At 40.8% G+C, this 23,653-nt stretch overlaps 2 gene segments (V, D, J or C); both read right to left on the bottom strand.

Annotated features, from left to right (window-relative positions):
- Positions 1-10,963: 10,963 nt before the first annotated feature.
- Positions 10,964-16,448, bottom strand: LOC308375255 (Ig kappa chain V-III region MOPC 321-like). The segment is given in 3 exons: positions 16,400-16,448; positions 16,006-16,293; positions 10,964-11,265 (listed from the first exon to the last, which is right to left on the bottom strand).
- A 2,278-nt stretch (positions 16,449-18,726) lies between these two features.
- On the bottom strand, positions 18,727-21,976 carry LOC308375254 (Ig lambda chain C region-like). The segment is given in 2 exons: positions 21,904-21,976; positions 18,727-19,028 (listed from the first exon to the last, which is right to left on the bottom strand).
- Between the last annotated feature and the right edge of the window lie 1,677 nt (positions 21,977-23,653).

Genomic DNA, 23,653 nt, shown 5'->3' with positions numbered 1-23,653 from the left:
AGGAACTGTTTATCATCCTTACCCATTATATTGATAATCTTTTTCAGAATTTCCACTTGTTTCCACTTCCGCATGTGCTCCTCTTCATGTGTTCTGTTCAATCGGTAACACTCTCCTCCACAGACTTGTATCAGACGACGCAAGGCATTACTGTCATTGTCATCAACACTGCTACCCACCCCATCTTCATCTTCATCTTCATCTTCAGGTAAGAGCTTCACTACAAGGGTACGTTCCAAAGCCTGATCAAGCACAGAGGTCAAGATCGTCTCCACTCTCGTATAGTCAACATCTGTGAGGTCTTGAGGTTGTGCAACTAAAACATATGCCCGAGGACCTGGACCACATAGGGAGACACATTCTTCCATCCTCCCGTGTAAGTCTTCCAGTGTGAGCTGACTACTGATCAGATTTGGGGTGAGGACAACGGTCAGGTGTTTGTCATCCACCCATCCTTCTGCAGCTATACACTGATTTGGAGTTGCTTGACTTCCAAATGCATAGCTACCCAGAACAACATTACCCAGATGGCTTTTCTCTGACCATTCCTTCCCCAAAATCACGATCCCCACTAGAAAAAAAAGACATTGGATTGAAACATTCGAATTTCACTAAGCATAGGCATGGAGCTATTGTTCAGAAGCTGTACGTGTTGTTTTGCAAAAAGGTATGACATTGAAAACTGACTATGTGTGCCGATTCTATATCAGTGTGCCCAAATTTCCCCAGTGAAAACAGACGCTATGCACGTCTTCTCCTTCCAGTGTTTCCAAACTTATCCTACTTACTGTTTGGGCGGCCATCACCGTTTGAGCCATCGCTTGCGTCTGAGCATGTCCTTCCTCTTGAAGGTTGGTTTGACTCTGTTAACAAAACAGAAAAGGTGGTATTTCAGCCATTTTGTATGTTTATTTCAGTCAAATTGCTATATATTCCCTTTTGCAATGTTTCCCTGCCACAAACTTTACTCAAGTTCCTCCTGAACAAACATGGGCATGAATGGAAAGTGAAATTATTTGCCAAGAAAAATGTTTCCTTTTTTTAAAAGGTAGGCAACAGTTTTACGCTCAATTATATAATTATTTTAAAAACTATAAGTCATTCAGTATCGCAACAAAAATTAAAAGATTTTAGATTAAAAGTTACATTCTAAAACTGTCACTCATTTCACATGAATTGACTCACCATCTGAAGGGCTGCCAGTGGGGTCCTCTATAGAGTCTGTGCTTTCACTTGGTCTTGAGGGATTTTTCTCTGAGACTGTAAGCAACAAGAAAGAAGTCTTTCAGGAAAATAAATCTTCAGGACATTTTAGTTCTTGTACTCTGAGGGTCTTTTATGAGGACACAGACCACCACCAAGTTCAAAGGCCGGGCAAATAACAAGCATTCACTAAAGGTTCTCCTATACTACAACCCGAAAATAAGAAAAGGTTGGGAAGGTATGTTATATTAAAATTAAAACTGAAAACAGTGATTTGTGAATTCCCTTTGACCTGTTTTATATTGAAAACAATACAACAGCACATTATTTGATGTTTTACCTTATCAATTGTATTCTCTTCTCATAATAAACATTTCAATAATTTGCTGACGCACTTTTTGGCAAACTGGTTATCCTCAGCCCATCTTTGCTCTAGGAATAGGCCTTTCCTGGATGCTGCTTTTGTACCAAATCATGATTACAATGACCTTTTGACATCAGTAGTTTCAAATCACATAATTATTTAATTATTCTACCTCATTACTAGCCCTAAATTGCCCCCGTCCCAACTTTTTTTTAAATGTGTTGCAGGCCTGAATGGCAGGAATGGAAGTATATTTACAAATCAAATGAAGTTGACCAGACAAAACATGAAATATCTTCTGCTCATAATGTTTGCAATGAAATACAAGTCAAGGTAAATTTATAAATCACTTCTTTCTTTTTTATTTGCATTTTCCATACCGTCCCAACTTTTTTCTGATTTGGGGTTATAAGAAAATACATACAGTACATATCCCTGTTTCCAGGCACCCATACTGATGCCAATGGAATCAAAATGCTTTTTATTTGCTAAATCCAATGTCTAGGTGTGTCAAATCTATATCAGTGTGCCCAAATTACACCAGTGAAAACAAACGCTATGCACGTCTTCTCCTTCCAGTGACTCCAAGCGTATCCTACTTACTGTTTGGGCGGCCATCACCGTTTGAGCCATCGCTTGCGTCTGAGCATGTCCTTCCTCTTGAAGGTTGGTTTGACTCTGTTAACAAAACAGAAAAGGTGGTATTTCAGCCATTTTTTATTTTATTTCAGTCAAATTGCGACCTTTTAAGATATAGTCCCTGTGGGTGCAGCCTAGCTTAGCCCATTAGCTCAGGACCTCAAAGTTCTCTCTTACTCGACACCAAAGTTCAGAAACAAAAGTCTGTAATCCCAAATTCTTCTTTTGTTGTAAGTTTACTTAAAATGATTCAAATAATACAGTATGAAATTCAAGGTAACACTTTTCTAACAAATGAACTGTCTTAGGTGTAGGTGAAAGAATTATGTTGCTCCAAGGTCCAATAGCTTCTGCCTGCTTTGCGCTGTTTCTTGTTCTTACATCAAATCAACATCCAATCAAATTAAGTTATTATCAACGTCACTGGATAACTATCAATATTTTCAGTTCTTCATTACACATGCAACATAACTTCTTCATAGTTCTCATAAACTATTCAATTTTTAAATTATCAACTTACAATTATTACAAAAACTATTATTAACTTAGAAATGGCTTCAACAGTCCCTAAAATAAAATGAAGAAAGCCTTATTGTCAAGCTAGGAAAAAAACTCAAACCTCATAATTTCAAGCCTTAGTTTAATTTTCATCTCTGTGAAAACTATAAGTAATTTGAGTAAAGTGAACCTCTCCAATGCAGTTGAGTAGACTCATCATTTGGTGTTGCCTTTTCACTCAGTTTATTGAAAATTCAAATCATCTGCAAACTGCAGTGAATTATTGAAGAGAAGGTATTAACAGAACTCAACAAAATGCCCCTTTCCTTTTCCCTGTGGTGATAGCGATATTTGATTTTTCTTTTTGATTTTCTTGTTTCAATGCCATTGTCAGCTAATTACAAGTCATGTAGTATGACAAGAACTACATGACACATCATCTGAGAACTACAACTTCCAGAATGAAGAAAACATATCTTTGCTGATTTTTAGTGAATATTGTCTGAGTGAGAATCACTGGACTGCCTGAACTGGAAGTGTTATCAAAGTTATTGTGCACAACACTGGTTGAGCTTCAGTGGGTGCTGTGTGTTCTGCTCACCAAGCTCCGGCTGGCAAACATTAATTCTGAAGTCAGCAGTGTTAGCTAATATCATTTCATTGTAAGAGGTGTTCTACAAACGTGTTAACCACAGTCTCTGGTGTTTTTTAATGAAAGATGTAATCGATATTCCCTTCTAAAACACACACACACTAATGGCTGCCTGCAGAGGGAGGAAACAATCAATAAAACTCGGGTTTCAGAATGTTCCCTGTAGCAAAAATGAATTCGAGTTCCTACTGAACAACCATGGGCATAAATAGAAAACGAAGTTGAATGATTTGCCCAATAACTACTTTTCAGTATACCATCCAAAATCCCTAAATCTAATTTAACATGAATTGACTCACCATCTGAAGGGCTACCAGTGGCTTGCTCCATAGAGTCGGTGCTTTCCCTTGGTCTTGAGGGATTTATCTCTGACACTGCAAGCAACAAGAAATAAGTCTTTCAGGAAAATAAATCTTCAAGAAATGTCAATTCTTGCACTCTGAGGATCTTTTAGGAGTACACAGACCACCAAGTTAAAAGGCTCCTATGCAACTGACTGGGTAACAAATGTCTTTCAAGACATACAACGTGTATGTTAGGACATGCATTACTAGTTAATTAGTACTACATTTATAACTGAAAAATGTTTTCCTGACTTGACTTACTCTTTGGATGATCACATTTATAGAATTACATCATCAGTGGAATTTGATCCCTTGGTCTTGAAGGTGGAAACTGTAAGAAAAACACTCTCACTCAAAATGCACCACATTTCATATTTTAGTCATTCATTACTACTAAAACAAAACATTTGGCAAAAAAAAAAAAAAGGATAATCAGTTGGATCTGTTTCGCAGCGTCAAAGCCAACTACTACGGGTAAGGAAAGAAGGTGAAAGGGACTTATTTTAAATTCAAAATATAAAACCTTTCTACTTTTAATTAACTTAATGACTATGGAGTTTTGAGTGGGCATATACCACTTGGTTTTCCTTTTCCATTCAAATTAATAACTAGAATGGATGCAAAAATAAGGGGACCCGAGGATATCCATCACCTGTGAGGAAAACTTGACATGCTTGATTTAGCCTACTTCTGGATTGGTAATTTTTAATTAATATGTCTTGATAACCAAGACGCTACCCTATCTTTACTCAAGGAATGCCCTCCAACTGCAACACTGCTGTGCTTGTGCCTCGGTGAATGTAGCCCCTCCCAGTAGTGAGGTTGCCCACCTGCACTCACTGCTGCTTACCTTCACCCCTGCTCTTGATGCTGTCTTTGGTCCGACTTGTAATTATTCACACAACACACATTCATCATTAAATTCCACTAAATAATAAAACGAAAATTAGAAAAGTAGGCCACATTTTGAGTTAAATAGCGAGTTTTAAGTACGCTTAAGGTGCGTTTTGAAGTCATGTGAGGGACAGTAAATAAAAGGATATCAAAGACGCGTCTGTTGCGTACTATCGCTACATGACTACCACAACGTGCCATCACTTTATGCGATCAGCATCTCTGTTCGTCTAGGCTACACAGTGACTCCGTATTATTCAAACCAAATCGTGCGAGATCTACATTCTATGGCCTACTTTCTCTGGCCACCTATGAGGATCTTAGGTGCAACAACAACGGGAAGCAAAGTATTGGTGCAAAATGTTGCCATCATCGTGCATTCATTCATTCATATTCTGGCGGTGGCTAGTTTTAAAGTTATATTCTAAAAAATAATGTTGATGGCACACGGTCCTGCAAAGTGGATAATCAGTGTATAGTAGGCTACCGACTAGCCGTCCTTGATACGTTCACCTTCGGACGCAAAGAATGTGAGAGCTCGTGACATGGCACAACGTCCCCAAAAATATCACCGACATAAATTACAGCGACCTTGCACTTTGGTAGCCTAAGCTGGGAAATTAAATTAATCTTAAAATGCGCCAATGGATCATATCCTAAGCAGCTCACTTTGCTAATTATTTAGTAATTCTTTCGGAACTCACTCACCTGTTGCAGGCGCATAAAACAAGCTCAAAGGTGAAACTTAGGTAAGCGTATATGCGTTCCTCGAGAGCACCGCCTTTTAAACATCTTATACCTTTACTTCTACAAAAAACACGAGTTATAGGCCTATTTCGTGTTACTGCTGTTACTTTTGTGGAAACACCAGGAAAGATTTGACTTTACCTTTATGTCTGAAGACCCGAATTTGCGCACTGGTTCACAAAAAACGACATGCCTTAGAGCAGGTAGTAATGGCTTAAGTGGGCAGAGCCAGGCCAAAGTTAATGGGAGATTGTAAGTAAAAAAATGAATACCAAAGATACACCTGTTGTGTAATATCGCTACATTTAATATACCACAACAACATGTCAATACCTAAAGCGAGGAGCTTCTCCGTTCTTCTTTACTTCACAGACATTTAGATTAATGAAATACATCTGGCTATAGGCCTACAGTGAATGCGTATTCAAACCAAAACGTGCGACGTTCTGTGGCCTACTTATCCCAGCTATGAGGATCTTAGGTGCAACAATAACGGGAAGCACATTATTTTTGCATTAGCTCATTTATATTCTGTCGGTGGCTAGTTTTAAAGGAATATCCTAACATTCATGTTGATGGCACACGGTCATGCAAAGTGGATAATCATAGTGTAGTAGGCTATCGACTAGCAGCCCGTGACACATTCACCTTCGGACGCAGATAATGTGAGCGCTCGTAACATGACACAACGTCGCCAAAAATATAATCGACATAATTGACATCGACCTCACACTTTTGTAACCTTAGCTGGAAAGTGAAAATAAACTAAATGCGACAATATTCTAATGTCTTAAGTTGCTCACTTTACCAATTATTTAGTAATTCTTTCAGAACACACTCACCTGTTGCAGGCGCATAAAACAAGCTCAAAGGTGAAATGTAGGTAATATAATCTGAGTAGGAGAAGTTCCGCCAAAGCGCCACCTATCAAACATCTTAGACCGTCACCTCCATGAACACACGAGCTAGAGGCCTATTTCATGTTACTGTTGTGAAAAGGCCTGGAAAGATTTGTCATCATTTTTAATAAGTTTAAAGTAGTATGTCTGTATGTCTTAGGACCCAATTTTGCGCACTGGTGGACAAAAAAATTAACATTTTGCAGTTTATAATCTATTATGAATTAAGTATTAAACTAGTGAAAGCCCATCTAGAACATGTCCATTTGTTTGTTGTAGTGAGATGCCTCCACAAGCATCTATGAGCCCATCTATGTTAGTATATTAAATATTCTCTATGAGCCTCTATATGATATTAAATATTCTCCATGAGCCTCTTTATGTTCATATATTAAATATTCTCTATTAGCATCTATATGTTCATATATTAAATATTCTCTATGAGCCTCTACATGTTCATATATTAAATATTCTCTATTAGTATCTATATGTTCATATATTAAATATTCTCTATGAGCCTATATGTTCATATATTAAATATTCTCTATGAGCCTCTATATGTTCATATATTAAATATTCTCTATGAGCCTCTATATGTTAATATATTAAATATTCTCTATGAGCCTCTATATGTTCATATAAATATTCTTATTTGTGTCTCTGATGTGGAGTGTCATGTTTCTTCAAGTCCAGAGACAAAGCTGCGGGTGAGCACAAAATGGTGTCTGATTTAAACTAAATGCGACGATATCTTAATGTCCCATATAGCACACTTTACTTTTATTTAGGAATTATGTCAGAACACACTCACCTGTTGCCGGCACATAAAACAAGCTCAAAGGTGAAATGTAGGCAATACAATCTGCGTAAGCGAAGTTCCGCCTTTTAAACATCTTAGACCTTCACCTCCATGTACACATGAGCTAAAGGCCTATTTCATGTAACCGTCGTTCTGTTGTTAAAAGACCTGGAAATATTTGACTGCATCTGTAGTTAGTTTACAGTAGTATGTCTGAATGTCTTACTCTTAGGACCCGATTTTGGGGGCTGGAGCCCATCTATTTCCATATATTAAATATTCTCTATGAGCCTCTATATGTTCATATCTATTCTAAAATATTTGTATTTGTGTTGGAGTGTTTGTTCCTGCAAGTCCAGAGACAGCTGCAGGTGAGCACAAAATGATGTCTAATTAGAGGCCAATAAACGGACTTGAACTCTCAGATCATACAATTAGAAAAAAACGATGCCGCATTGAAGTCAGGTTCTTATTTTTCATCGACACACAGCTCCTCAGTTTGAACACAGGGACTCAATAGGTGGTTGACTGTGTGGTTGGATGCCTCACACACATTAAAGACTGCCCTACCACTGCTATTTAAGTAGGCTAATGCAAGTCTGATATTGAGGAATGGACACAAGCATACCTCACTGATTTCAAAACAATGAATGTAAGAGCTCTCCCTACTGTTGAAAGACTGACACTGATTGATTGAGAACGTTTGACCTGGTCAGATATTGAACCAGTCATCATTCAGTGCTCTCATGGCAGCCACCTGCCTCTGACACAGTCTCTCTTAATCATGACTCTAAAATGGGTCATTATGGCATTCCAAGAATACTGACATGTGTTACAGGGATTTGTTGACATGCATAGAGCTCCCCATGAGCAACTGGAACCCACTGATGTCTCAACACCAAGTTCATGTTTTCCACAACACTTCACACAGTTGGCTCAGAAGTGACACTTGATAAGAGAAGTGTTGTAGGTAAATGTGCGTCTTCTGTCATCATAGGGATCGTCGTTTTTAGGTCTACTACACAAAGATCTAAGGATGCCCACAGAATGAAGAACTATGATATGAAACCAACAATGTTTTTAATAACTTGGCCACGTTTGACGACTCATACAAGCAATTCCGGTCATTGGTAACTCTCAAGCTAAGAAATACACAACATAGAATATATACAGACAATACACACAGATAATACACAATACAGACATATAATACACAATACACACTACAAACAATACACAATAGACACTACGAATAAACAATACATAATACACAATACACAATACACAATGCACAATATACAATATACAATATACAATACACAATACACACTACACATATACACACTACACAGATGCAAACGCACAGACACACATGCTATGTACAGACTATGTGAACTTAGTGTAGTGTACAGTGAATGTGTGTGTGTGCATGGCAGTGCAGATATGAGAGCTAGGGGGATGTGTTAACATGCTGTCTCTCTATGTAAGTACTCCAATAAACTGATGAAATAAACTGATGAAATAAACTGATGAAATAAACTGATTGAGTAAACTGATTTCACACTCATGTTCACCGTTCCTGAATTACCTTGGGCTACCATAGCCTGAACAATGTGTTTCATCAAGATGTTAACAGGTTTATTTATTTGGAAAATAACTAATTCTGCTGACAGAAAGATGCAAACACACACACACACACACACACACACACACACACACAAACACCCAGTGTACAGCCACACATAGGCTGAATCCCATTACACCCCTTAGCCCTACGCCTTTCCCCTTCCCCTCCGTTTTGTGCATTCACGTGTAGGGGTAGGGCTATCCCAATTCACGTTAAGACAGAAAGGTAGGGGTGGGGGAAGGGCTTTCCACCCCTCCAAACGGAGATTTTCCGAGGGCACACTTCAAACGGAGGGGTGAGACCGATTTCCCCCAATGCATTGCGAACCCGTGATCATTCACACCCCAATCCTGTAAACATCGCGCGAGTCCCTTTAAAAATGTCGTAAACAGCAGGAAAAGCATCACACAAATGTAAGTATTTTCTTTGTAATTCATGGTTTTAAAACTTGTTTGATGAAATGTTGCATTGTGTAAACAACAGCTGCATGCGCCATGTTTGTTTATGTCTGATGAGTGACAGCTGTAGCTCTCCGGTTATGTAACAGCTGACGCAGCGTACTGATGACGTACGTAATTGTTGAAGGGATATCCCAATTCGTAGGGCTAGCGTTTCAAGCCCTACGCCTACACCTACGTTATTGCTCCATTTGAAAAGGCGAGGGCCAAGGGGTAGGGGTAGGGGTAGGGGTGGAGATTAGAAATGGGATTGGGCCATAGTGTATGTGCCGTCAAGCTGTGAAGCTGTGATTCAATATCACGACCAGTAGGGGGAGGTGGTCACCTGCAGAAGAAGGTGTGTGTGTCAGTGAACAATGTTGATGTGTTGGTGACAGTCTAGCGGTAGCATGAATTACTGCAACTAAAATGCAGTTCAGAGCTACGCCATGCACTGCCATGTCTCAGAATACCCAAGTATGCGCGCAACTACAAATTAATTAGTTGGTGATGGTCTGGTGGTACCTTAATGTGTGAATGAAGCTAAATAAAGTTGTCCTGAGTGAAAGTAAAGCAGTGTAACTGAGCACAGCTGTCTCAGTGCAGTTTCTGGCTGTAGGTGTAACCCAGGAAACAGAGCTCTCTGTGGGGGAAACTTCTATTTGCATTGCCAGGCCTGAGTGGGTCTGCTAGTCCCAGAATAGAGCAGCGCTATCGCCAGATGTTCAAGTGTTCTCAAGGGATTTACATTACGGGACATTACAAACAGTCTCTTTGAGCTCAAGAGTGATTATAGAGATAAAGAGCTTGATAGGACTTTTAACACATACAAATGTATTTTAAATTATCTTTCTATGGTACAGAATGCAGGTTATTGGATAAATACTTCTCAACACTCAACTCAACAGCCTCATAACTGTGACACTCATTTTTGCTTTAAGACCAAATGATCTCCTCAAGGCATCATAATGAGCCCTCTATGGTTGTAATGGCAAAGGGAAGTCAAAATACATCTATCATCGCTCAATTTGTTTGTGTGTGTGTGTGTGTGTGTGTGTGTGTGTGTCTGTCTGTCTGTCTTTTAATACAAATAAAAAATTGTGGTGATGGTCTTGTTGTACCTTCATAGGTGAATGAAGCTAAATATAGTTTAGAGCCACATCATGGATGCCATGTCTCATTATTTAATTTGATGATGCTATTGTATTTACTAAAATAAGACCATTCTTGAAGGTGGAGTCATTTCCAATGTAAGTTATACAGTTGTAATGTTACTAACATATCATTTTAGGAGTTATTTGACAGAAGGGTTGTCAGCAGTGGTGTAGTCCAGGGTATACGCAGGTATACAGAGTATACCCACTTATTGTTTAGCATTGCCTATACCCACTTCTCAAAACAGGGCGTTTATCCTGTGCTGTATGGGCTGCTTAAAAAGAGTATACTAACTTCTCCAGGGACCACTTCACCACTGGTTGTCAGCAAGTATAAGAACTTTCAGTGAAATTCTCTGTACTTAAAGGATAAACTGTACATTTCAACATTATTAGTACGGTGGCTTTATCCTTCATTGGGTGCAACAGTGCAAATAAACCTTGAACTCATGACAAAACAAATACAAAATCAAGTCTGATGATTTTCATGAAACTCCTTTATTAATAAATGGTCAAAACACATGAAAGGGTCAAAGTAACAAGCACTTCAGATTACCAAAGGCTGTAAAAGAGGTGGAAAGGGAGGGAAAGACAGTAACTCGGTGCTGCACACTAACAGAAATCAGAGAGAGTCCCTATCAGAGATGAAGAGTCTTTATCAAATACACTTTCAATCAGGCTAATAACAGACATTTGAAAGGGGACCCTAGGAGCAGTCTGATTTCTTCAGAATCTCAGTGACAGTCTGGGAGCCCTGCTTTGCCTCGCAGGTCACTGAGACCCCCTGGGTCCACTTCTGGAGAGGGAGGGTCAGGGTGTTGCTCCAGCTGTACAGGCCGTCCTTCTGTGGGCCCCAGCGACTGGTCTCCCCGCTCCTGCTGCTCCCCTCTACCTTCCAGCTCAGCGTCCAGTCGGATGGGAAGCCTCCGTTAGCCAGGCACATCAACGTGGCTGAACTCCCGCTTGTGTGCAGGGGGGGCAGGACTGTGAGTTTGGGAGTGATGTCACCTGAGAAATAAAGTGAAAGGGACAGAAAGGAATAAACAAGGTCGTCTGCTAAAAAACGTCACCAGCACTTTTCTATGATGTGATATGACAGATGCAATATGATGGTACATTACAGATACACTGGCTCTTGGTCAAAGGAACATGTTCTACTTAGGTTAGGCTTTTCCCTTTTTAAACAGTCTGGAAGAACTAAGGATCTGCATGTTGATGCATTAGAATACTGGCAACACGATTCGAAAGATTAGCCTACAAATACTGTAGAAATAAAGAGAAGAGGTACAGAAAGGAATTAACGAGGTCGTCTGCTGAAAAATATCACCACCACTTTTAATGTGATATAAGAGCTGCAATATGATACTGGCTCTTGGTCAAAGACCGTGGTCTATTCAACGATTACGCTTTTAAACAGTCTGGAAGAACTCAGGACGTGCAAAGCGATGCATACTGGCAAAACGATCTTATAGATTCAAAGTATTGGCTTAAAAATACATCGCATACACAAGCATTTATCTGTGTTAATTCCATAACTTTCACACTTTTAAAAAGACCTCGCAAAGACAGACATATATCTTCGCAAAATGCCGTAACTACTACCCTACCGGGTTTATAATTTCGAGTCACTCTCGTGGTAGGTGCTGCGCGCTGCGCCAGTAAGTGGATAACATCCGTTATAACTAATGTGATTGGTGGCATATCTTAATTTGGTCAATGTTACCTGGGATATCAGTAATTAAAGGTATCTTATAGTGCGCGTCAGAGGAGGGGTTTTTGTACGGCCACAGATAGCGTTTGTATCAATGTGGTACACGTTTGGAGGTGGCAACAAATCTTCCCATCACTAGTTTCCCAACTAAACACGCACAGGTGTATTCTGAGTCAGTATGACACAGTTCCGAGTCAAACTTACAGGTATGGTCAAAGCACAGAGGCTACATTCAAATCGAACATTACAGATTCCAATGCTATCACCACTAACACGCTGCAACAAGTTTCAAATCTGTTGTGCATTATACATCTTCCTTCATATTTCCTCAAAACACATACAAGGGATGTCTAATATTTAAAAGGATTATCAGAAACGGAGTCAATGTCCACAATGTAAAAGAAAAAAACAAGCATAGGACTCAACAGTTACGGTCGAAGCACAAGTTCTGCACTACGAAAAGTGCGAAAATGTTTGAACATAGAGATATCGGTAGCCGTCATAAACTGCTCTGCTCATACCGCAACGTTTAGAAACACACACACATACACAAACTGACAGAATAATCCAAATGTATGACCGTTTACTTACTTCCAACGTCAAGTCTACTGCCACCTCCAAACGTGTACCACATTGATACAAACGCTATCTGTGGCCGTACAAAAACCCCTCCTCTGACGCGCACTATAAGATACCTTTAATTACTGATATCCCAGGTAACATTGACCAAATTAAGATATGCCACCAATCACATTAGTTATAACGGATGGGGGGGGGGGGGGTAATTATGTCAATAGACTATTTTGTTTCATTACCAAACCAGACTCTGGCTCTGACTCTTATCTGCCTAATAAAGCACACCTTTGAAACATATTAATTTCAAAACCAAATGATACAATGAAGGCAAATTAACCAAAGCGTTCAGATGTAGACCAACATATTATATAGGATCAAAGATGATATTACTTACTTCCAACATCGAGTCTTGTGCCGCCACCGAAAGTCCACCACAGTGATACAGACTCATAGAGACGCTGTAAAAAAAACCTCTTCACGTTACAGCGAGTCTGACTGACATTGTAGTGCAGTTACTGTTACATTTAGGGGAATGTTTGTTTTCAGGACTGACATTTGTATTTCTTCCATCGTCTTAAGTATGTAATTCATTTTTTAATATTTCATAAATGCCAACCAGCATTAATAGGCTTAGTTTGCCCAAACGACAAACAGTGTCATATATTGCAATCTTAAAAAAGAGGACTTTCTACGGTATGGCAATTCTTCCCTCAGTGGTAGACAGGTTTGAATGTGTTATTCCCGACAATGGAGTCAGGTGCACAGATTTGAAAGTAAACTGGCTCCAGCCTCCAGGTTTAAATCACTGGTCTAGTCCAGGGGTGCTTATTGTATGATTACATTAGTGCAATAAGGGAAGAGTATAGTTCATCTCTACAGGAAGTAATGTGTTAATACCATGTGAAAATGATTTTAGCAGAACAATAAAGCCATTTGTAATATTTCTGTCAAACTCAAACTGCTCCATGTAATTCATTCTGGAGGTTTCTCTCAGTTCAGATGTGGATCTGAGGATTGTTTAGTCTTTCTGTCAGTAAGTAGGACCACACTGGCCTATTAGTTATTGCTGTAAGCACAGATACATCTAGCAAAACATCATTTAGGGTTAGACTGTTGGTTCTCTTTATTTATTTTTATGAGCAAAGAGAATGGGGATCAGAAGGTGACAGTTAGAAACTGGGGAGGTTGGACATTTGCATAACCAAAGTGTGAACCTTTTGCTCTTGAGAGCTTTATATCTCAGAAAGAGGAGAACTGGAACACTGAACACCAGCCTGTTTTAGAAGAACAATCTGACAAGAATGACTTTTCTCATTAAATTCCTCTGGGCACTCCTGTTCTGTATTCCAGGTAATTTATTTTACAAACTGAAATAGATAATTTGAAATAAATTTACATTTGTTTTTTATAAACCGATATGCTATGAAATGTTTGCAATGTTTCAGAATGCTGGGGCCAGATCAGTGTGACTCAGACTCCAGCAGTGAAAGCTGTTCTTGTGGGACAAACCATCAAACTGGACTGCAGAAGCAGCAGCCCCATCTACAGCAATGTCCTCTCCTGGTATCTTCAGAAAACTGGAGAAGCTCCCAAACTTTTAATAAAGGGAATAAACTCACATTATGGTTCAACTCCAAGTCGATTTGTTGGTGAAGGATCCAATGGGGGGAGTGACTTTAGTCTGACCATCAGTAATGTCCAGGCTGAGGATGCAGGAGTTTACTACTGTGAGACTGGACATATTATCAGCAGTAGCTGGGTGTTCACACAGTGATAAAGCGTCGTACAAAAACCTCCCTCAGTCAGGCTCCACATGACTGCACTCTGCTGCTGCAGGAGGTGCTGAAGCATCACAGGAGCAGAAGGTTACACGGCACAACTCTACACGTTTGAAGGAAACATGTTTCTGCACATTTATAATGGAAACAAACTGTATGACATATCACTGTTAAATACTGGTGTTACATTTTAATTAGCATATAAATGAAAGAGATTGTGAAGTAAAAGGTGGAAAAGCAAATACAGCAGAAAGGAGATTATGCCAGGGTCATGTCCAATCCAGTTCTGCTCATCATCTGAGGTCCCCTTGTTCTCATCCATCTCCCCTGGTGCACTCATCCTACTACACACTGTTCAGTCCTCTACCTGACTGTTACACAATCCACTTTACCAGAGGACACTGGGCCTGTCTCCTTCTCCATCTTCCTGCTATGGCCATTATGGAGATTCTGTCTCCTTATCTGGAAGACAGGCTTGGGATATTTCCCAGGATAGGTGTACTGGTATAACTCCAGTATTTTTCTCTCAGTTTGGAGAACAAGTGTAATGTTGTACCTAGATCAAAAACAGTTAAAGAGTAACTGGAGCTTTAGTGTATATTCAGTGTTAATGCTTGCACAGTGAAATGCTCAGGTTGGGTGTCTCTGTGTGACGGCTGTCTCTTTGACCTCCTGGCCAAACACCAGAGATCCATGTCCACCTTCTGGATTAAATCATCGTCATGACTACACATGACTACATTACTGCTGCTGGGAAGAACTCCAGAGTCCTGTAGCAGCTTAACCGTGGCATGGCAGTCATGGCTTAAATTAACTGATCCAATACGTTTTCTCATAATCAGTCATCTCAAACTCAAACACCTCAACACTCAGTGCCAGACCAGTAGGGACACTGTTGGCCTCTTTCGGGCCAGCCCAAGGCTTTCCCTCTGGCATAAACTCCAGTGATTAGCCCCGGTATTCTGCTTCTGTTACTCCAGGGCCGAACTGAGGCCTTCTGGGCCATGACCCCAGTCCAGCGTCAGAGATGAAAACACAGAAAGTCTGAATGTTTTCAACAACAAGGAGGTTTTACTCCATGCGATGGGCAAGGGCTATCATATGAATGACCATACCTCCCCCACATTACCTCTGCTGCTCATAGTTCTGTTGTTAGATGGTTCTGTTCATCTCCTCTTATGCATCTGACTGCACTGCATTTCATAGATTCCCTTCAAGTGGACCTCAGTAGGACCAGATAGTGAGTGCATGTGATGGGCAGCGGTTCTCATGTGAATGACAGAGGTGTATCCACAGGCAGAATGCTATCATTCAGTTAGTACTTCTCATGTCATTTTCTGACACATAATATTCTAAAATGAATGTTGAACTCTCCTCTCCTCTCCTCTCTGTTCCTTTTTCCTCTGTTGTTTTCTCCTCTACATCTGCAGCAGTAGTGCAGTCATCAGTTTCCTGACTGATTGTTATTACTGTAAGTATTTTTAGTCCTGCAATCACCCCCCCCCCCCCCCTCCCCCCCACCCCTTTCTCAACCCCTCCCTCACGTCTGTTCTCTGCTCTCCACCTGCAGTGAGCTCCAGCAGCAGAGTGCAGTCATGTGAAGCCTGACTGAGGGAGGTTTTTGTACGGCGCTTTATCACTGTGTGAACACCCAGCTACTGCTTATAACGTGGAAACTCTGACAGTAGTAAACTCCTGCATCCTCAGCCTGGATATTACTGATGGTCAGAGTGAAGTCACTGCCAGTTCCACGGCCACTGAACCTGGATGGAGTCCCAGACTGAAGTGTTGTGGCCCCGTAGATCAGGAGTTTAGGAGCTGCTCCAGGTTTCTGTTGGTACCAGGCTAAGTAATGATTTGATGAATACACAAACACATCACTGCTGGTTTTACAGTTGAGAGTGACTGATCCTCCCTGTTGAACAGCTTTCACTGCAGGAGTCTGAGTCACAGTGACCTGTCCATATGAGACTGGAGAGAAGACATGGAGAATAGTAAGATATATTTAACCTCCCACATATGTTCATGTATCTTTACTTTACACACAAGATCTGGGTTAAAATCCAATAAAACTTACTCTGAAAGCTGAGAACAAGTGTCCAGAGGAACATGAAGATGAAAGTCATTGTTGAGTTCTCCACTATGAGAATCAGCTCTTACCCATGAAGAGGTGAACTCACAGGGCTATAAATAATCCCCCCAAGACTAGAACTGTGACCACTCATGCAAACTGACACATCTACTGTATGTAAATGATCTTCCTGAGTGAAACAGACCGTTAGGGTTACAGTTATGATTACTATGTACACACACATAGATGTAGATGTAATATGATATATATTTCTATGAAATTGGTATATTGATTGATATATTATTGAACAGGTGTTGGGCTCTGTAAAGCACTTTGAGACAGTGTCTGTTATTAATGGTGTTATATACACATTAAATTCATACAAGTGAATTGAAGTCTCTTGATATTTTGGCAAAGTTGTGTTCTTATAATCTCATGTACAAATCAGATGAACCAGAGACCACTACTACTGCTCCAGGTTCTCACCGGATCGTTACACAGATTACTCAGACTCATGCCAAGACCTCAGTATGGCAGACTAACTTGTGACATCAGACACAGTAGTCTGAGTCCAGTGCTCAAGCTTGTCTCTTTGCGAGATCACCAGGATGGCAATCAGCAACACCGCAACGCATATGTGAATCAGGATGTCTATCGGCAGGGAAACTACAGATAGCTGATGCAGTGGGGCATCCGTCAGCTTGTCTTCAGATATCCCCAGATGGCAAGTTACAGAATCTGTCTCTCTCTCCTAGTCCAACAGTGCCTTCTAGTGGTGTGAAAAACACACTGCAAAACAATTCTGAACAAATGCACTTTCACTGCATACATTAGGGGCATAGTTGAAGGGTCAGACATGCACATCCTGTTGGAAACTGGTTCAAGCTTTTCATTTATCAGTGAGAATTTATGAATGTCACTCCCATCATTGAACAGAAGGCCTCTCAAAAATGATTTAATCTCATCAAAGTGACTGGGCTGAGTTTAAACACACTAGGTCCTGTTAACATTACACGGTGACTGGGCTGAGTTTGGACTCCCTAGGCCCTGTTAACATTACACTGTGACTGGGCTGAGTTTGGACACACTAGGCCCTGTTAACATTACACTGTGAGTGGGCTCACTGAGTTTGCTGCAGGAAGTGCTGGTTACTAGGAATGTCAGTCAGGCCATTCTACTTGGTTGGGACTTTCTTCAGCAGAACTATGCTGCTAGATTTAGGTTGAGGTGTGTGTCATCTCCACAATCAAGACTCGTCTCATTAAGAAATGAAGAGGGAAAGCCATATGTGGATTTGAATACTTCTTTGTATGTTTAATTATGTGTGTAAATGTGTAAATATGGCTTCAGTTATGATGATTATATCAGATTTACATTATTTAACTAAAATGCCCTTTACATGATCGTTAATTAAATAAGCTACCATTTCTTGATCCCCATGATGATTAAATATGTTTGTATCTCTATGAGAGTATCAGTGAGTCCTCATGTTCAGCAAATCTCAATAACATTCTCCACCAGTAGGAGGTGCTCCTAGCTTGCAGATGGTATGGTGCTGTGTATTTGTGTGTGTGTGTGTGTGTGTGTGTGTGTGTGTGTGTGTGTGTGTGTGTGTGTGTGTGTATTTGTGGGTGTGTGTGTCTGTCTGTGTGCCTGTTAATACATTTTGGGTGGGGGGGGGGGGGGGGGGTTGGTGATGGTCTGGTGGTACCTTCATGTATAGAATATAGTTCCTCGTCATGCAATGCCATGTCTCAGAATACCTGAGTTGTCCTGAGTGAAAGTAAAGCAGTGTAACTGAGCACAGCTGTCTCAGTGCAGTTTCTGGCTGTAGGTGTAACCCAGGAAACAGAGCTCTCTGTGGGGGAAACTTCTATTTGCATTGCCAGGCCTGAGTGGGTCTGCTAGTCCCAGAATAGAGCAGCGCTATCGCCAGATGTTCAAGTGAGTGATTGGACTTAAGGCTTGTCAGTGAATACAGGGAGCTTTGTTTTCTCTACTTTATATACATTTCAACGTTATAAGGGATTTAACAATCAACGACAATCAACAATCTGGAAATATATCTTCAACAATAAGACACATAAAAAATACAAAAACAAGTCTCTGATGAATTTAATCAAACTCCTTTATTAATAAATGTCAAAACACATGAAGGGGTCATATCAAGCACTTCAGATTCCCAAATGCTGTAAAAGAGGTGGAAAGGGAGGGAAAGACAGTGACTCAGTGCTGCACACTAACAGAAATAAGAGAGAGTCCCTATCAGAGATGAAGAGTCTTTATCAAATACACTTTCAATCAGGCTAATGACAGACATTTGAAAGGGGACCCTAGGAGCAGTCTGATTTCTTCAGAATCTCAGTGACAGTCTGGGAGCCCTGCTTTGCCTCGCAGGTCACTGAGACCCCCTGGGTCCACTCCTGGAGAGGGACGGTCAGGGTGTTGCTCCAGCTGTACAGGCCGTCCTTCTGTGGGCCCCAGCGACTGGTCTTTCCGCTCCTGCTGCTCCCCGCTACCTTCCAGCTCAGCGTCCAGTCGGACGGGAAGCCTCCGTTAGCCAGGCACATCAACGTGGCTGAACTCCCGCTGGTGTGCAGGGGGGGCAGGACTGTGAGTTTGGGACTGGTGTCACCTGAGAAATAAAGCAAAGAGGTACAGAAATTAATAAAGAGGTCGTCTGTTGTTCATATCATAGCCTATTACAGATGCAATATGAATCATATTGGGTCTCAGTGACCTGCGAGGCAAAGCAGGGCTCCCAGACTGTCACTGAGATTCTGAAGAAATCAGACTATATATTTGATAGTACATTATGTACAGTGCATGATAACAACAATGAGTTTGCGACTGGTGTCACCAGTGAAATAACGAGAAGAAAGCAGTAAACGAGGTCATCTGCTGAAACATGCTACCACTACTTTTAATGTTGTATAACAGAGGCAATATGAGGGTACATTACAGATACATTGTAACTAGCGATTACCTTTTAAAACAGTCTGGAAGAACTAAGGATTTGAATGTTGATGCAATCAGCTACTGACAAGCTCCTTGATTAGAGAGAGTAGCCTAAAAAGACTTCGCATATACAGCCATACATCTGCGCAAATGCCATATTACCCTAAAAACCCGTCGCAAAGACAGACGCAAATGCTATGGTGTGAATATTGTGGAGAAATGTCTCAGTGCAACATCATGACACATTTCAGAGTTTTAGGTCGGTGTCGGTCTAACGGATTACCCACTTTCTGTCGCGCAGCCCCATACCACCAGAGTAACAAGAAGTTATAAACCCTGTGGCGGTAAATATCTTCCCACCACCAGTCTCCCAAATACACACGCACAGGTGTATTCTGAGTCAGTAAACACAGTTCAAAGTAAAACATACAGTAATGGTCAAACACAGAGACTTCATTCAATCGAAAATTGCCTTCATACCTTTAACGTCAATACCACCAGCAGTAACACGAAGTTACAAACCTGTTTGGCCTGAACAATCTTTCTTTCCATTTTCTAAGAACTCATGCAAGGGATGTTTCATATATAAATGGACTTGCAGAATAAAACATTGTGATACACAATTTTCACTATTTGAAGGAAAAATGTAAGTGTACAACTACACAGTTACGATCAGAGCACAAGTTCTGCACTGTTCCAAAAAATGCGAAAAAGCTCAAACACAGAGATATCGGTAGCCGTCATAAACTGCTCTGCTCATAGCGCAACGTATTAGAACTTGACTAACACACACACACATACTGAAAGAATAATCCAAATGTATGACCGTTTACTTACTTCCAACGTCAAGTCTACTGCCACCTCCAAACGTGTACCACAGTGATACAAACACTATGTGTGGCCGTACAAAAACCCCTCATCTGATGCGCACTAGTAAGACACCTTTGATTTCCAATATCCCAGGCAAAATTGACTCAGTTAGGATATGTCACCAATCACATTAATCATTACGGATAAAAATGCACAAAATTATATCAGTAGCCTATTTCGTTTCATTACCAAACCATACTCGCAAGTGTATGCCTTATCTGCCTAATAAAGCACACCATTGAAACATACATCAATTTCAAACCCAAATGACACAATGGAGGCAAATTGACGAAAGCGTTAAGATGTAGACCAATATATTATTTAGGACCAAGGATGATATTACTTACTTCCAACATCGAGTCTTGTGCCGCCACCGAAAGTCCACCACAGTGATACAGTCTCATAGAGACGCTGTACAAAAACCTCTTCACGGTACATCGACTCTGACTGACAGCAATACAGTTACTGTTACATTTAGCAGATCACGAATTCTGTCATGGTTAATTTCAGTTCTGAATTTTAATTTCTTCCATCGTCCTTAGTACAAGAATGTATTTCATTTTTTTTATATTTCATAAATGCCAACCAGCATTTATAGGCTAAGTTTGCCAAAGCGACATTAAATCTCATAAATTGTAATCATTAAAAAAGAAGACATTCTATAGTATGGCAATTCTCCCTTCAGTGGTAGACAGGTTTAAATTCCATATTCCCAACAGTGGAGTCAGGTGCACAGATTGAAAAGTAAACTGGCTCCAGGTTTAGAACACAGGTCTAGTCCAGGGGTGCTTATTGTATGATTACACTAGTGCAATAAGGGAAGAGTATGGTTCACCTCTAGAGGAAGTAATGTGTTGATACCATGTGATAATGATTTTAGCAGAACAATAAAGCCATTTGTATTATTTCTGTCATATTCAAACTGCTCCATTTCATTGATCCTGGAGGTTGCTCTCAGTTCAGATGTGGATCTGAGGATTGTTCAGTCTTTCTGTCAGTAAGTAGAACCACACTGGCATATCAGTTATTGCTGTTAGCCCAAATAAATCTAACAAAACATAATTTAGGTTGAGACTGTTGGCCTACTGAAGAGTCTTCTTTATTTCTTTTCATGAGCAGAGGGAATGGGGATAAGAATGGGGATCAGAAGGTGCCAGTTAGAAACTGGGGAGGTTGGACATATTTGCATAACCAAAGTGTGAACCTTTTGCTCTTGAGAGCTTTATATCTCAGAAAGAGGAGAACTGGAACACTGAACACCAGCCTGTTTTAGAAGAACAATCTGACAAGAATGACTTTTCTCATTAAATTCCTCTGGGCACTGCTGTTCTGTATTCCAGGTAATGTATTTAGCAAATACAAACTGAAATTGATCATTTGAAATTATTTTGCATTTGTTTTTTATAAACCAATATGCTATGCAATGTTTGCAATGTTTCAGAATGCAAGGGCCAGTACATTGTGGCTCAGACTCCAGCAGTGAAAGCTGTTCTTGTGGGACAAACCATCAAACTGGACTGCAGAAGCAGCAGCCCCATCTACAGCAACTACCTCTCCTGGTATCTTCAGAAAACTGGAGAAGCTCCCAAACTTTTAATATATTACATAAGCTCACGTTTTGGTTCAACTCCAAGTCGATTTGTTGGTGGAGGATCCAGTTCTGGGAGTGACTTCACTCTGACCATCAGTGATGTCCAGGCTGAGGATGCAGGACTCTACTACTGTCAGAGTTTCCACTATCCCAACAGTATACATGTGTTCACACAGTGATAAAGCGCTGTACAAAAACCTCCCTCAGTCAGGCTCCACATGACTGCACTGCTGCTGCTGCAGGAGGTGCTGAAGCGTCACAGGAGCAGAAGGTTACACGGCACAAGTCTACATGTTTGAAGGAAACATGTTTATGCACATTTATAATGGAAACAAACTGTATGACATATCACTGTTAAATACTGGCGTTACATTTTAATCAGCCTATAAAAGAAAGAGAATATTGTGAAGTAAAAGGTGAAATAGCAAATAGAGCAGAAAGGAGATTATGCCAGGGTCATGTCCAATCCAGTTCTGCTCATCATCTGAGGTCCCCTTGTTCTCATCCATCTCCCCTGGTGCACTCATCCTACTACACACTCTCCAGTCCTCTACCTGACTGTTACACAATACACTTTACCAGAGGACACTGGGCCTGTCTCCTTCTCCATCTTTCTGCTATGGTCATTATATAGAGATGTAGAGTCTCCTTATCTGGAAGACAGGTTTGGGATATTCCCCAGGATAGGTGTACTGGTATAACTCCAGTATTTCTCTCAGTTTGGAGAGCAAGTGTAATGTTGTACCCAGATCATAAACTGTTAAAGAGTAACTGGAGCTTTAGTGTATATTCAGTGTTTATGCTTGCACAGTGAAATGCTCAGGTTGGGTGTCCCTGTGTGATGGCTGTCTCTTTGACCCCCTGGCCAAACACCAGAGATCTATGTCCACCTTCTGGATTTAATCATCATCAGAGTGAATGTTGCCTTGCAGCTGCACATAACTGCATTGCTGCAGCTGGGAAGAACTCCAGAGTCCTGTAACAGCGTAACCGTGGCATGGCAGTCATTGCTTAAATAATCTGATCCAATATGTTTTCCCAGGTAATCAGTCATCTCAAACTCAAACACCTCAACACTCAGTGCCAGACCAGTAGGGACACTGTTGGCCTCTTTCGGGCCAGCCCAAGGCTTTCCCTCTGGCATAAACTCCAGTGATTAGCCCCGGTATTCTGCTTCTGTTACTCCAGGGCTGAACTGAGGCCTTCTGGGACATGACCCCAGTCCAGCGTCAGAGATGAAAACACAGAAAGTCTGAAGGTTTTCCACAAACAAGGAGTTTTTACCCCATGCGATGGGCAGGGGCTCTCATGTGAATGACCATACCTCCCCCAATTTACCTGTGCTGCTTACCTGTGCTGGTTCTGTTAATCTCCTTTTACGACTCTGAATAGACTGCACTGCATTACATAGATTCCCTTCAAGTGGACCTCAGTAGGACCAGATAGTGAGTGCATGTGATGGGCAGGGGTTCTCATGTGAATGACAGAGGTGTTACTACATACAGGATGCTATCGTTCAGTTAGTACTTCTCATGTCATTTTCTCATGGCATAACTGCAAACTGATATAAGCAGGGATGTGAATAATGACTTCAAGACCACGTGTGTAGTTACTGTGTATCACACCCTTCAGCACCTGCAGTGAGCTCCAGCTGCAGAGTGCAGTCATGTGGAGCCTGACTGAGGGAGGTTTTTGTACGGCGCTTTATCACTGTGTGAACACATTTTTACTGCTGATATAGTGGAAACAGAACAAGAGATGGTCTGAAACCTCATCCTCATACACATCACTGCTGGTTTTACAGTTGAGAATGACCGATCCTCCCTGTTGAACAGCTTTCA

Source organism: Sprattus sprattus (genome assembly GCF_963457725.1).
Source record: "Sprattus sprattus genome assembly, chromosome: 14".
Classification (NCBI taxonomy): domain Eukaryota; kingdom Metazoa; phylum Chordata; class Actinopteri; order Clupeiformes; family Clupeidae; genus Sprattus; species Sprattus sprattus.
The sequence above is the reverse complement of the archived record's forward strand: the minus strand, read 5'-3'. Positions and strand labels throughout refer to the sequence as shown.